Raw genomic sequence first — 15545 nt, 5'->3', positions numbered from 1 at the left:
ATCTACAGCAAAATAGATTAGGAAATTGATGGATCACAGAGATCTCAGAGGGTGGCAGCTGATTTTCACAAACATAAACAATTTAATTGAATTGGCCAGTAACTTCACAATAATTAGCAGTTCCAGTTTCCAGCATATGTTTTATGAACATAAGAATTAGGAGCAGGAGTAGGCCATACGGCCCCTCGAGCCTGCACCACCATTCAGTAAGATCATGGCTGATCTTTGACCTCAACTCCGCTTTCCCGCCCGATCTCTATATCCCTCGATTCCCCTAGAGTCCAAAAATCTATCTATCTCCGCCTTGAATATACTCAACGCTTCAGCATCCACAGCCCTCTGGGGCAGAGAATTCCAAAGATTCACAACCCTCTGACTGAAGAAATGTCTCATCTCAGTCTTAAATGGCCAACCCCTTATGCTGAGACTATGCCCCCTAGTGCTAGATGGAAACAGTAGCATCGTGATAATGTCACTGGACTAGTAATCTAGTAGACTTGGACTAATGAGATATGTAGTTCAAATCCCACCACGGCAGCTGGGGAATTTAAATTCAGTTAATTAAATAAATCTGGAATAAAAAACTAATATTAGTAATGGTAATCATGAAACTATCGGATTGTTGTTAAAAACCCATCTCGTTCACTAATGTCCTTTAGGGAAAGAAAACTGCTGGCCCATGTGTGACTCTGGACCTACAGTAATGTGGTTGACTCTTAACTGCTCTCTGAAATGGCCTACTCAGCCACTCAGTTATACAAACTGCTACGAAAGAAAATAATAAGAATGAAACCAGATGATTGATCTTGACCTCGGTACCGGCTACGGACACGGCAACGGCACACCGAGCCCAGTCAACCTTGCAAAGTTCTCCTCACCAACATCTGGGGACTTGTGCTAAAATTGGGAGAGCTGTCCTACAGACTAGTCAAGCAACAGCCTAAGATAGTCATACTCACTGAATCATACCTTTCAGCCAATGTCCCAAACTCCTCCATCACTATCACCATCCCTGGGTATGTCCTCTCCCACCGGCAGGACAGACCCACCAGAGGTGGCGGCACAGTGGTATACAGTCGGGAAGGAGTGGCCCTGGGAGTCCTCAACATTGTCTCATGGCTTCAGGTCAAGCATGGGCAAGGAAACCTCCTCCTGATTACCACCTCACTCACTCCGCCATGTTGAACACCACCTGGAAGAAGCACTGAGAGTAGCAAGGGCACAGAATTTACTCTGGATGCGGGAACTTCAATGTTTATCACCAAGAGTGATTCGGTAGCACCACTACTGGCTGAGTCCTCAAGGACATGTCTGGGCCAGCGACAGGTGGTGAGGGAAAAACCTACTTGACCTCGTCCTCACCAATCTACCTGTTGCAGATGCTTCTGTCCATGACAGTATTAGTAGCAGTGACCACTGCACAGTCATTGTGGAGACGAAGTCCTGTCTTCACACTGAGGACGCCCTCCATCGTGTTAGAGTCATAGAGTTATACAGCACAGAAAGAGGCCCATCGCGTCCGCGCCGGCCATCAGGCCCTGTCTAATCTAATCCCATTTTCCAGCATTTGGTCCGTAGCCTTGTATGCTATGGCATTTCAAGTGCTCATCCAAATGCTTCTTGAATGTTGTGAGGGTTCCTGCCTCTACCACCCTTTCAGGCAGTGAGTTCCAGATTCCAACCACCCGCTGGGTGAAAAAGTTCTTCCTCAAATCCCCTCTAAACCTCCTGCCCCTTACCTTGAATCTATGCCCCCTTGTTATTGACCCCCCTACTAAGGGAAAAAGTTCCTTTCTATCTACCCTATCTATGCCCCTCATAATTTTGTACACCTCAATCAGGTCCCCCCTCAGCCTTCTCTGCTCCGAGGAATACAACCCCAGCCTGTCCAGTCTTTCTTCATAGCTGAAGCGCTCCAGCCCAGGTAACATCCTGGTGAATCTCCTCTGCACCCTCTCCAAAGCAATCACATCCTCCCTATAGTGTGGCGACCAGAACTACACACAGTATTCCAGTTGTGGCCTAACCAGCGTTTTGTACAGCTCCATCATAACCTCCCTGCTCTTATATTCTATGCCTCGGCTAATGAAGGCAAGTATCCCATATGCCTTTTTAACCACCTTATCCACCTGTTCTGCTGCCTTCAGGGATCTATGTACATGCACACCAAGGTCCCTCTGATCCTCTGTCTTTCCTAGGGTCTTACCATTCATTGTGTATTCCCTTGCCTTGTTAGTCCCTCCAAAATGCATCACCTCACACTTTTCAGGGTTAAATTCCATTAGCCACTGTTCCGCCCATCTGACCAACCCATCTATATCGTCCTGCAGTCTGAGGCTACCCTCCTCGCTATTTACCACCCCACCAATTTTCGTGTCATCTGCGAACTTACTGATCATACCTTTTACATTCACATCCAAATCATTAATGTAGACCACAAACAGCAAGGGACCCAGCACCGATCCCTGCGGTACCCCACTAGACACAGGCTCCCAGTCACAAAAACAACCTTCGACCATCACTCTCTGCCTTCTGCCACTAAGCCAGTTTTGGATCCAATGTGCCAAGTCACCCTGGATCCCATGGGCTCTTACCTTCTTGACCAGTCTCCAGTTTTGAGCTGCTAGATCTGTTCTAAATCTGTTCCATTTAGCACGGTGGTAGTGCCATACCTTTAAGGGGGGAACCATCTTTTACAGCTCATGTATACTGCAGTACCGGCAGTGACCACACCTGTATATAGCACTGAGTAGTAATCTGTACAGATCAGATCCCGTGTGAGCCACGTTGAGTAAACACCTGTTGTACCGTTCTCCTGCAGTCTGTGTCTCATTATACACGGACACAACATTGGCGACGAGGCAAGTTCGAACCTACCTGCAACTCTACATCACCTCCCGGGGATTTGTTCCTGGAGATCAGTGGATTGGAGGTCAAGGCCAGAGACTCGGGCGTCGACCACGGGCAACCGCTCAGTCATCCAGCAGAGACTCGAGAATTGCGGGGGAGGCTGTCGAGAGCCAGGCTTGGCTTTCCAGTCGAGGTGGTCCAGCGAAATGGGCTGGCAACAGGTAGTGCGCAGACCCTTCCCGGACAGCGGCGGGCTAGAGCCCGACCGAGCGGCATAGCAAAGGGCCGAGCAGCGTCGACGGGGGAGAGGGAGAGGGCAGAGCGCACAGGGCGCAGCCAGTGTTCAGGGGCCGAGCAGCGTCGAAGAGAGGGAGAGAGAGACGCGCAGAAACCCACGAGGCGCCGCCATTGCCACGAGGACTGCCGAGAGCGGCGTTGGAAGCAGCGCAGGAGAAGTGCATGAAACCTACAGGGCGCGCCATTGCCATGAGAACCGTCGGGAGCGGCGTTGGCAGCAGCGGGGGAGGAAGGAAAGCGCGGGAGACGCCATTTTAAGCCATTGGGAGACGCCATTTTAAACCACACCCAAAATGCCGAAGAGTGGCAGTATCACCGCATTTGACAATGAAGTCGAAGATTGGACTACATATGTCGAACGAATAGAGGTATACTGCAAGGCAAATGAGGTGTCAGATGACAAGAAAGCGTCGGTATTGTTAAATTTAATGGGTGCAAAGACGTATGGTTTATTAAGAAATCTAGTAACCCCAATGAAGCCAATGGAAAAGAGTTTTGAAGACATAGTAACGATACTACAGGAACATTTAAACCCCACACCGCTGCTGATAGCAGAAAGATTCAAGTTTCACAAACGGAACCAGCATAAGGGTGAAAGCAATGCTGATTATTTAACAGAACTGCACAAACTATCGAAACACTGCCAGTTTGGAGCGGGACTGGCAGATACCTTAAGGGACAAGTTTGTGTGTGGGCTTCAAAGTGAAGGAACCCAGAAACGGCTTTTATCTGAAAAGGACCTTACGCTGGAAAAGGTTTTCAGCATTGCGGTATCATATGAAGCAGCAGCACGGGGCGCTACAGAGATACAACAGAGACCGCAAGAATATGGCACAAACGAAATGTCATATGGAACAGAGAAGTGCTATCGCTGCGGCAGAACAACACACGACCAGAATGATTGCTGGTTCAAAGACAAAGTGTGCAGACAGTGTGGAAAAGTAGGACACATAGCATGAGTCTGCAGGTCGGGAAAGAAAACCAGCAATAAGAAACCTACCAAAGAAAAGTACAAGAAGGTACATAAGATGACGGAGAATAGTTCAGACGAACAAAAGAGTGATAATGACTCCGAAAGCAGGGAACTGAGTTGTCTGAAACTACATAATGTGATCACAACGGAGGATCACCGAACCATTTGGGTCACTCTCAAGATAGCAGGAGTCCAGGTAAAGATGGAATTGGACACCGGATCAGCCCTAACAGTCATAATCCGACGGGACTACGAGCGGCTATTCTCACACATACCCTTGAGAGACACAAAAATTATTTTGAAGACGCGCACGGGGCAAAAAGTCTACCCCAAAGGAAAAATAAGGGTGACCGTTATATATAACGGTAAGGAAACACCAAAACTAGACCTGTATGTATTGCAAGATGGAGGACCACCATTACTGGGACGTGAATGGATCCGGAAAATACAACTGGATTGGCATTCCATACAGGCACTGACTGTGGCTGACAAAAAGGATGACGACGTCACACCTGGGCGACTGTCAAAGATCCTAACTGACGCGAAAGAAGTGTTCCAGCAGGGACTCGGAACACTAAAAGGCATGACAGCGATGATTAAAATTGAAGAAAACGCAAGGCCAAAATTTTTTAAGGCCAGACCAGTACCTTATGCGATCCGCCCAACCGTCGAAGCAGAGCTGGAGAGTCTGGAACGTTCAGGTGTACTGTCCAAGGTAGACTGGAGCGAGTGGGCTACACCCATCGTCCCTGTGATGAAAAAGTCATTGAGCAGCACGCCTGGGGAACCAAGGAAGGTTCGCATCCGTGGGGACTTTAAGGTAACAGTGAACCCGGTCCTTCACACCGTACAATATTCACTTCCGGAGATTGAAGATATTTTCGCCTCGCTATCTGGAGGGAAACACTTCACTAAGATTTATCTGGCCCAGGCGTATCTGCAGATGGAGGTAGAAGAAGCATCAAAAAAATACCTCACAATCAACACCCATAAAGGTCTCTACCAATACAACCGGCTGGTATTCGGGGTAGCATCAGCTCCGGCTATTTGGCAGAGGGCAATGGAACAAGTCCTGCAAGGGATCCCAGGGACCCAGTGTTATTTGGACGACATCCTGGTCATGGGCGAAAATGACAGTGATCACCTTGCCAACCTGGAGCAGGTGCTCACTTGATTGCAGGAATATGGGCTCCGAGCGAACCGCCCCAAATGTGAGTTTTTTAGAAAACAGATCTCGTATTGTGGCCACGTCATCGATAAAGAGGGGTTACATAAGTCCCCAGAGAAGATTGAGGCAGTAGTCAAGGCTCCAGCACCGGAAAATGTGTCACAACTGAGGTCGTTCCTCAGGCTGGTAAACTACTACCATAAGTTCTTGCCAAATTTGTCTACAATACTACACCCACTAAACACCCTACTGCAAACTGGGGTGCCATGGAAGTGGAGTGACGAATGTACACGAGCTTTCCAGAAGAGCAAAACACTAATCACATCGAAAGAGCTATTGGCCCATTACAACCCAGCATTACCAATTCGGTTGGCATGTGATGCGTCACCCTACGGCATTGGAGCGGTGCTGTCACACAAATTCTCGGACGGCTCACAGAGGCCAATAGCCTTTGCGTCACGATCACTAACCTCAGCCGAGCGTAACTACGCCCAGATTGACAGGGAGCCCCTCAGCTTAGTGTGGGGAGTTCAACCACTATCTGCACGGGCAGAAATTCACCTTGCTGACTGATCACCGGCCTCTTGTCTCCATTTTTATTCCGAAGAAGGGCGCTCCGGTGATGACTGCGCAACGACTACAAAGATGGTCACTTTTCTAGGGGCGCACCACTATGAGATTGAATATAAGGGCACGAAACAGCATGGAAATGCTGATGGGCTATCACGCCTGCCACTGCCTACTGCGGAGGAAGCACCAGCAGTGGATACTGTCGAAATATTCCATTCGACTATAGTTGAATACCTACTGGTAACTAACGCTTGTATCGAAAAGAAACCCGAAATGACCCGACACTGTCTCGGGTATATGATTTGACGGTGAAGGGATGGCCAGCACATGGTGACTCACTGTTGCCAGCATTCTCGACAAGGAGAGAACAGCTGTCAGTGTGCCGGGGGACCTTGATGTGTGGATCCCGAGTGGTAACTCCACCCAAGTTAAGGGATAGAGTGCTCAATGAGCTTCATGAGGGTCATCTGGGAGGGGTAAAAATGAAAAGCCTAGCCAGGGCTTATGTGTGGTGGCCGGGAATCGATAAACAAATCGAGGACCTGACCAAGAGTTGCTCAGGATGCCAGAAAGTCCAAAATGCACCACCACAGGCCCCTCTACACCCATGGGAGTGGCCCTCATCTCCATGGCAACGGGTGCATATTGATTTTGCTGGTCCATTCATGGGCTCAATGTTTTTAATAGCCGTGAATGCGCTCTCGAAATGGCCTGAGGTCATCAAAATGTCCTCCACCACCACGGAGAAAACTATTGCAGTCCTACGGACCATTTTTGCCAGGAATGGCTTGCCAGAACAGATTTGCTCTGATAACGGACCACAGTTTGTGTCCGAAGAGTTCAGGAGGTTCTTGAAAAAGAATGGGGTAAAGCATTACACATCCGCCCCGTATCATCCAGCCACAAATGGATTGGCTGAGAGGTTCGTACAAACCTTTAAGAAGGCAATAAAGGCTATGTACAATGACAGCATTCCGCTGCAGCACAAGGTGGACAATTTCCTGTTCGCCTACCGGAATGCGACACATGCAGTCACCAACCAGGCCCCAGCCATGATGTTCTTTAACCGAAGGTTAAGATCTCGCCTGGATTTGCTCAGATCAAACATATGAAGAGATGTTGAGAGTAAGCAATTCCAGCACATCCATGAGAAGCCAACAAGGAGCTTCAATGTAGGGCAACCAGTCTTGGCCCGCGACTACCGAACAGAGAAATGGCAGCCAGGAACGATATGCACACGGCAGGGCCCACTAATGTACACAGTGGACGTTGGGGAGAGCATCGTGAGACGCCATGCTGACCAGATCCTAGAGTCACAGGAACAAGTCAATCCCATGCCTTGCCCATACGTACCTGGTGATGAACCCGACGTACAGGTCGCATCTACCCCAGAAACAGTAGCATCGGAAGCTGATGAACCAACCGACGACAGGGGGCCAGAATCGCCTCCGCACCAAGAGCAAGACACTCGGGAAAGGCGCTATCCAGAAAGGATCAGGAAGCCTCCCCAAAGACTGAATATATAAATAGACTATTTTCAGCTAATGTTGCATGTTAAAAGTGTTAATTGCAATTAGTTTGATATTTAATTGTTAAATGAGTGTTATGGTACTGTTAATCTAAAAGGGGAGGAATTGTAATGTATATACCTTTAAGGGGGGAACTATCTTTTACAGCTCATGTATACTGCAGTACCGGCAGTGACCACACCTGTATATAGCACTGAGTAGCAATCTGTACAGATCAGTTCCCGTGTGAGCCACGTTGAGTAAACACCTGTTGTACCGTTCTCCTGCAGTCTGTGTCTTATTATACACGGAGACAACAACTATCACCGTGCTAAATGGAACAGATTCAGAACAAATCTAGCAGCTCAAAACTGGGCATCAATGAGGTGCTGTGGGCCATCAGCAGAATTGCATTCCACCACAATCTGTAACCGCATGGCCACATCCAGCCGTGAATGCTGGTGTACCATTAAACAACAACTAACTGGAGGAGGAGGCTCCATGAATGTCCCCATCCTCAATAATGGTGGAGCCCAGCACGTGAGTGCAAAAGACAAGGCTGAAGTGTTTGCAACCATCTTCAGCCAGAAGTGCCGGGTGGATGATCCATATCAGCCTCCTCCTGAAGTCGCCACCAGTCTTCAGCCAATTTGATTCACGCCACATGTTATCAAGAAATGGCTGAGCATACTGGATACAGCAAAGGCTATGGGCCCTGACAAAATCCTGGCAATCGTGCTGAAGACTTGTGCTCCAGAACTAGCCGCGCCTCTAGCCAAGCTGTTCCAGTACAGCTACTACACCGGCATCTATCCGACAATGTGGAAAACTGCCCAGGTATGTCCTGTCCACAAAAAGCAGGACAAATCCTGTTAGATCCATGTATCTTGATGTTGTGTGTCCTTCAATAACTAGACAAGAGACTGCAGGGAACAATCAACAGGTGTTTACTGGATGAGGGTTACTCTAAAACTAACTGTACAGATCCCTACTCAGGGTTTATATACAGGTGTGGTCACTGCCGGTACTACAGTATACAGGAGCTGTAAAAAGTAGTTCTCCCCTTAAAGGTACATACACTACAATTCCTCCCCTTTTTAGATTAACAGTACCATAACATTCATTTAACAATTAATTATCAACTAATTACAATTAACACTTTTAACATGCAACATTAACTGAAAATAGTCCATTTATAAATTCAGTCTTTGGGGCGGCTTCCTGATCCTTTCTGGATAGCGCCTTTCCTGAGTGTCTTGCTCTTGGTGCGGAGGCGATTCTGGCCCCCTGTCATCGGTTGGTTCATCAGCTTCTGATGCTACTGTTTCTGGGGTAGATGCTACCTGTATGTCGGGTTCATCACCAGGTACTCGAGACATGGGTTGACTCGTTCCTGTGACTCTAGGATCTGGTCGACATGGCGTCTCACAATGTTCTCCCCAACATCCACTGTGTACATTAGTGGCCCCTGCCGTGTGCATATCGTTCCTGGTTGCCATTTCTCTGTTCGGTAGTCGCGGGCCAAGACTGGTTGCCCTACATTGAAGCTCCTTGTCGGCTTCTCACTGATGTGCTGGAATTGCTTATTCTCAACATCTCTTCGTACATTTGGTCTGAGCAAATCCAGACGAGATCTCAACCTTCGGTTAAAGAACATCATGGCTGGGGTCTGGTTGGTGACTGCGCGTGTCGCATTTCTGTAGGCTAACAGGAAATTGTCCACCTTATGCTGCAGTGGAATGTCGTTATCGCACATGGCCCTTAATGCTTTTTTAAAGGTTTTTACGAACCTCTCAGCCAATCCATTTGTGGTTGGATGATACGGGGCGGATGTGTAATGCCTTACCCCATTCCTTTTCATAAATCTTCGAAACTCTTCGGACACAAACTGTGGTCCGTTATCAGAGCAAATCTGCTCTGGCAAGCCGTTCCTGGCAAATATGGTCCGTAGGACTGCAATCGTTTTCTCCATGGTGGTGGAGGACATTTTGATCACCTCAGGCCATTTCGAGTGCGCATCCACGGCTATTAAAAACATTGAGTCCATGAATGGACCAGCAAAATCAATATGCTCCCGTTGCCATGGAGAGGAGGGCCACTCCCATGGGTGTAGAGGGGCATGTGGTGGTGCATTTTGGACCTTCTGGCATCCTGAGCAGCTCTTTGTCAGGTCCTCTATTTGCTGATCGATCCCCGGCCACCACACATAAGCCCTAGCAAGGCTTTTCATTTTCACCCCTCCCAGATGGCCTTCGTGAAGCTCATTGAGCACTCTCTCCCTTAACTTGGGTGGAATTACCACTCAGGATCCACACATCAAGGTCCCCTGGCATACTGACAGCTGTTCTCTTCTGGTTGAGAATGCTGGCAACAGTGAGTCGCCATGAGTTGGCCATCCCTTCACCGTCAAGTCATATACCCGAGACAGTGTCGGGTCATTTCGGGTCTCCTTCTCTATATCAGCGTTAGTTACTGGCAAGCGTTCAATTATAGTCGAATAAAATTTTTCGACAGGGTCCACTGCTGGTCCTTCCTCCGCAGTAGGCAGTGGCAGGCGTGATAGCCCATCAGCGTTTCCATGCTGTTTCGTGCCCTTATACTCCATTTCATATTGGTTCGCCCCTAGATAAAGGGACCATCTTTGTAGCCGTTGCGCAATCATCACCGGAATGCCCTTCTTTGGATTAAAGATGGAGACAAGTGGTTGGTGGTCAGTCAGCAAGGTGAACTTCTGCCCGTGCAGATAGTTGTTGAACTTTTTCACTCCCCACTCTAGGCTGAGGGCCTCCCTGTCAATCTGGGCGTAGTTATGCTCGGCTGAGGTTAGTGACCGAGACGCAAAGGCTACTGTCCTCTCTGAGCCGTCCGGGAATTTGTGCGACAGCACCGCTCCAATGCCATAGGGTGATGCATCACACGCCAGCCGAATTGCTAGTGTTGGGTTGAAATGAGCCAACACCTCTTTTGATGTGATCAATTCTTTGCACTTCTGGAAAGCTCGTTTACATTCGTCATTCCACTTCCATGGTACCCCCGTTTGCAGTAGGGTGTTCAGTGGGTGTAGTACTGTAGACAAATTCGGCAAGAACTTATGATAGTAGTTCACCAGCCCGCGGAACGACCTCGGTTGTGACACATTTTCCGGTGCTGGAGCCTTGACTACTGCCTCAATCTTTTCAGGGGACTTATGTAACCCCTCTTCATCAATAACGTGGCCACAATACGAGATCTGCTTCTGGAAAAACTCGCATTTGTGGCGATTAGCTCGGAGCCCATATTCCTTCAATCTAGTGAGCACCTGCTCCAGGTTGGCGAGGTGATCACTGTCATTTTCGCCGGTGACCAGGATGTCGTCCAAATAACACTGGGTCCCTGGAATCCCTTGCAGGACTTGATCCATTGCCCTTTGCCAAATAGCCGGAGCTGATGCTACCCCGAACACCAGCCGGTTGTATGGGTAGAGACCTTTGAGTGTTGATCATGAGGTACTGTTTCGAGGCTTCTTCTACCTCCATTTGCAGGTACGCCTGGGCCAGATCAATCTTAGTGAAGCGTTTCCCTCCAGATAGCGAGGCGAAAATATGTTCAATCCGCAGAAGCGGATATTGTACCGTGTGAAGGACTGGATTCACTGTCACCTTAAAGTCCCCACAGATGCGAACCTTCTTTGGTTCCCCAGGCGTATTACTCAACGACCTCTTCATTACAGGAACGATGGGTGTAGCCCACTCGCTGCAGTCCACTTTGGACAGTACTCCTGAACGTTCCAAACCTTCCAGCTCTGCTTCGACGGCTGGGCGGATCGCATAAGGCACCGGTCTGGCCTTAAAAAAACTTTGGGCTTGCATTTTCCTCTATTTTGATCGTCGCTGTTATGCCTTTTAGTGTTCCGAGTCCCTCCTGGAACACTTCTTGTGCGTCAGTTAGCATTTTTGACAGTCGTCCAGGTGTGACATCATCATCCTTTTTGTCATCTACAGTCAGTGCTTGTATGGAATGCCAATCTAGCTGTATCTTCCGGATCCATTCACGTCCTAGTAGTGGTGGTCCTCCATCTGGCAATATATATTGGTCCATTTTTGGTGTTCCCTTGCCGTTATATATAACTTTCACCCTTATTTTTCCTTTGGGGTAGACTTTTTGCCCTGTGTACGTCTTCAAGACAATCTCTGTATCTCTCAAGGGTATATGTGAGAATAGCCGCTTGTAGTCCCTTCGGTTTATGACTGTTAGGGCTGATCCTGTGTCCAATTCCATTTTCACTTGGACTCCGTCTATCTTGAGCGTGACCCAGATAGTTTGGTGATCTTCCATTTTGATCACATTATGTAGTTTCAGATAACCCAGCTCCTTGCTTCCGGAGTCTGTATCACTTTTCTGTTCGTCTGAACTACTCTCCGTCACCTTATGTACCTTCTTGTACTTCTCCTGTGGAGATTTCTTGCTGCTGGTTTTCTTTCCCGACCTGCAGACTCTTGCTATGTGTCCTACTTTTCCACACTGTCTGCACACTTTGTCCTTGAACCAGCAATCATTATGGTCGTGTGTTGTTCTGCCGCAGCGATAGCACTTCACTGTTCCGTATGACATTTCATTTGTGCCATATTCTTGCGGTCTCCGTTGTATCTCTGCTGCGCCCCGTGCTGCTGCTTCGTGTGATACTGCAATGCTGAAAGCCTTGTCCAGCGTAAGATCCTTTTCTGATAGAAGCCGTTTCTGGGTTCCTTCACTTTGAAGCCCACACACAAACTTGTCACTTAAAGTATCTGCTAGTCCCGTTCCAAACTGGCAGTGTTTCGATAGCTTGCGCAGTTCCGTTAAATACTCAGCATTACTTTCATCTTTATGCTGGTTCCTTTTGTGAAACTTAAATCTTTCTGCTGTCAGCAGCGGTGTGGGGTTTAAGTGGTCCTGTAGGATTGACACTATGTTTTCAAAATCCTTTTCCACTGGCTTCTCTGGGGTTACTAGGTTTCGCAGTAAGCCATACGTTTTTGCACCCATTGAATTCAACAATACCAGCGCTTTCCTGTCATCTGGCACTTTATTCGCCTTGCAGTACACTTCTATGCGTTCGACATATGTCGTCCAATCTTCGACTTCATTGTCGAATGCTGTGACACTGCCACTCTTCGGCATCCCTGGGTGTGGTTAGACTGGCTCAAAATGGCGTCTCCCGTGCTCTCCCTTCTTCTCCGTTGTGGCTCAAAATGGCGTCTCCTGCGCTCTCCCTTCTTCTCCGCTGCGGCTCAAAATGGCGCCTCCCGCGCTCTCCCTTCTTCTCCGCTGCGGCTCAAAATGGCGTCTCCCGCGCTTTCCTTTCTTCCCCGCTGACGCTGCTCGGCCCTTGAACACTGGCTGTGCTCTGCGCGTTTTCCTTTCTTCCCCGCTGACGCTGCTCGGCCCTTGAACCCCGGCTGCGCCCTGCGTGTTTTCCTGCGCGCTTCTCTCTCTCGTTGACGCTGCTCAGCCCTTGAACACCGGCTACGCTCTGCTCTCTCTCGTTGACACCGCTCGGTCCTGAACACCGGCTGCGCCCTGTGCGCTCTACCCTCTCTCTTCTCCCGTCGACGCCGCCCCGTCCTGAACACCGGCTGCGCCCTGTGCGCTCTACCCTCACTCTTCTCCCGTCAACACTGCTCGACCTTTTTCTGTGCCGTCGGTCGGCTCTAGCCGCCGCTGTCTGGGAAGGGTCTGCGCCGTACCTGTTGCCAGCCCGTTTCGGTGGACCACCGTGACTGGAGAACCAAGCCCAGCTCTCAACAGCATCCCCTGCGATGCTCAAGTCTCCGCTGGATGGTCGACGCCCGTGCTTCTGGACTCGGCCTTCTTCTTTCACTGTTCTCCAGGAGCGAATCCCTGGGAGGTGATGCAGAGTTGCAGGTGGGTTTGAATCCCATCCTCGTCACCAATGTTAGATCCGTGTATCTTGATGTTGTGTGTCCTTCAATAACTAGACAAGAGACTGCAGGGAACAATCAACAGGTGTTTACTGGATGAGGGTTACTCTAAAACTAATTGTACAGATCCCTACTCAGGGTTTATATACAGGTGTGGTCACTGCCGGTACTTACAGTATACAGGAGCTGTAAAAAGTAGTTCTCCCCTTAAAGGTACATACACTACAACTCCAATCTGGCCAATTACTGCTCCATCAGTCGACTCTCAATCATCAGCAAAGTGATGGAAGGTGTCATCAACAGTGCTATCAAGCGGCACTTACTCACCAATAACCTGCTCACTGATGCTCAGTTTGGGTTCCGCCAAGACCACTTCGCTCCTGACCTCATTACAGCCTCGGTCCAAACATGGACAAAGGAGCTGAATTCCAGAGGTGGGAGTGACTGCACTTGACATGAAGGCAGCATTTGACCGAGTGTGACATGAAGGAGCCCTAGCAAAACTGAAGTCAATGGGAATCGGGGGAAAACGCTCCACTGGCTGGAGTCATACCTAGCATAAAGGAAGATGGTTGTGGTGATCGAAGGTCAATTATCACAACCCCAGGACATCACTGCAGGAGTTCCTCAGGGCAGTGTCCTAGGCCCAACCAACTTACTCTGCTTCATCAATGACCTTCCCTCCAACATAAGGTCAGAAATGGGGATGTTCGCTGATGACTGCAGTGTTCCGTGCCATTCACAGCTCCTCAGCTAATGAGACAGTCCATGCCCACATGCAACAAGACCTGGACGACGTTCAGGCTTGGGCTGATAAGTGGCAGGTAACATTCGCGCCACTCAAGTGCCAGGCAATGATTATCTCCAACAAATGAGAGTCTAACCACAGCCACTTGACATTCAATGGCATTACCATCGCCGAATCCCCCACCATTAACATCCTGGGGGTCACCATTGACCAGAAACTTAACTGGACCAGCCACATAAATACTGTGGCAACAAGAGCAGGTCAGAGGCTAGGTATTCTGTGGCAAGTGTCTCACCACCTGACTCCCCAAAGCCTTTCTACCATCTGCAAGGCACAAGTAAGGAGTGTGATGGAATACTCTCCACTTGCCTGGATGAGTGCAGCTCCAACAACACTCAAGAAGCTTGACACCATCCAGGACAAAGCAGCCTGCTTGATTGGCACCCCATCCACCACCTTTAACATTCACTCCCTTCACCACTGGTGTACCATGGCTGCAGTGTGTACCATCTATAAGATGCACTGCAGCAACTCACCAAGGCTTCTTCGGCAGCACCTCCCAAACCCGTGACCCCTTCCACCTAGAAGGACAAGGGCAGCAGGTGCATGGGAACACCACCACCTCCAAGTTCCCCTCCAAGTCACACACCATCCTGACTTAGCGTCGCTAGGTCAAAATCCTGGAACTCTCTACCTAACAGCACTGTGGGAGTACCTTCACCACACGGACTGCAGCGGTCCAAGAAGGCGGCTCACCACCAACTCATCAAGGGCAATTAGGGATGGGCAATAAATGCTGGTCTTGGCAGCGATGCCCACATCCCATAAACGAATAAAAAAAAAGACTCTCCAGCCAGGGGAAACATCCTCTCAGCATCTACCCTGTCAATCCCCCTCAGAATCCTATATGTTTCAATGAGATCACCTCTCATTCTTCCAAACTCCAGAGAGTATAGGCCCAATCTACTCAATCTCTCCTCATAGGAAAATCCTCTCATCCCAGGGATCAAGTGTTTTGGCTTCTCCAGATTATTTTGTGTATTTTATGACAGGACATATTTTAACTGCTATAAGGGAGAAACAAACACAAAAAATGACAGACTCTGACATTTATTTGCAGAGATATCAACACAATATTGACTTTGAGATCTGCAGCTACGTGACGGAGCAGAAGCCATCTGGCAGTGTCTGAATAGCAATTTCACCACGACATTGAAAATACCAAGGCATGGTCGCTCTAATATCAAATACACATTCGATTTGAGCAGGCATTGCTGGTATTTGTGGTGGTTACTGCAGTGTGTAATCACAGATCACAGAATCACAGAAACCCCACAGTGCAGATAGAGGCCATTTTGGCCCATCGAGCCTGCACCGACACATATCCCACCCGATCCCCGTAACCCCTACACCAACACATATCCCACCCTATCCCCGTAACCCCACGTATTTAATCCCCCTAACACTAAGGATCAAATTTATCATAGCCAATCAACCTAACCCGCACATCTTTGGACTGTGGGAGGAAACC

At 48.9% G+C, this 15545-nt stretch overlaps 1 protein-coding gene across 1 annotated transcript in view; it reads left to right on the top strand.

Moving 5' to 3' along the window:
* Window positions 1-15545, top strand: part of nmnat3 (nicotinamide nucleotide adenylyltransferase 3) — a 105681-nt gene that overhangs the window by 32284 nt on the left and 57852 nt on the right. The window lies entirely within an intron of this gene.

The sequence above is a fragment of the Somniosus microcephalus genome, chromosome 6, assembly GCF_052327205.1.
Source record: "Somniosus microcephalus isolate GS21.2 chromosome 6, FLI_Smic_1.0, whole genome shotgun sequence".
In the NCBI taxonomy this organism is placed as follows: Eukaryota; Metazoa; Chordata; class Chondrichthyes; order Squaliformes; family Somniosidae; genus Somniosus; species Somniosus microcephalus.
This window is presented reverse-complemented; position numbering and strand designations above follow the sequence as displayed.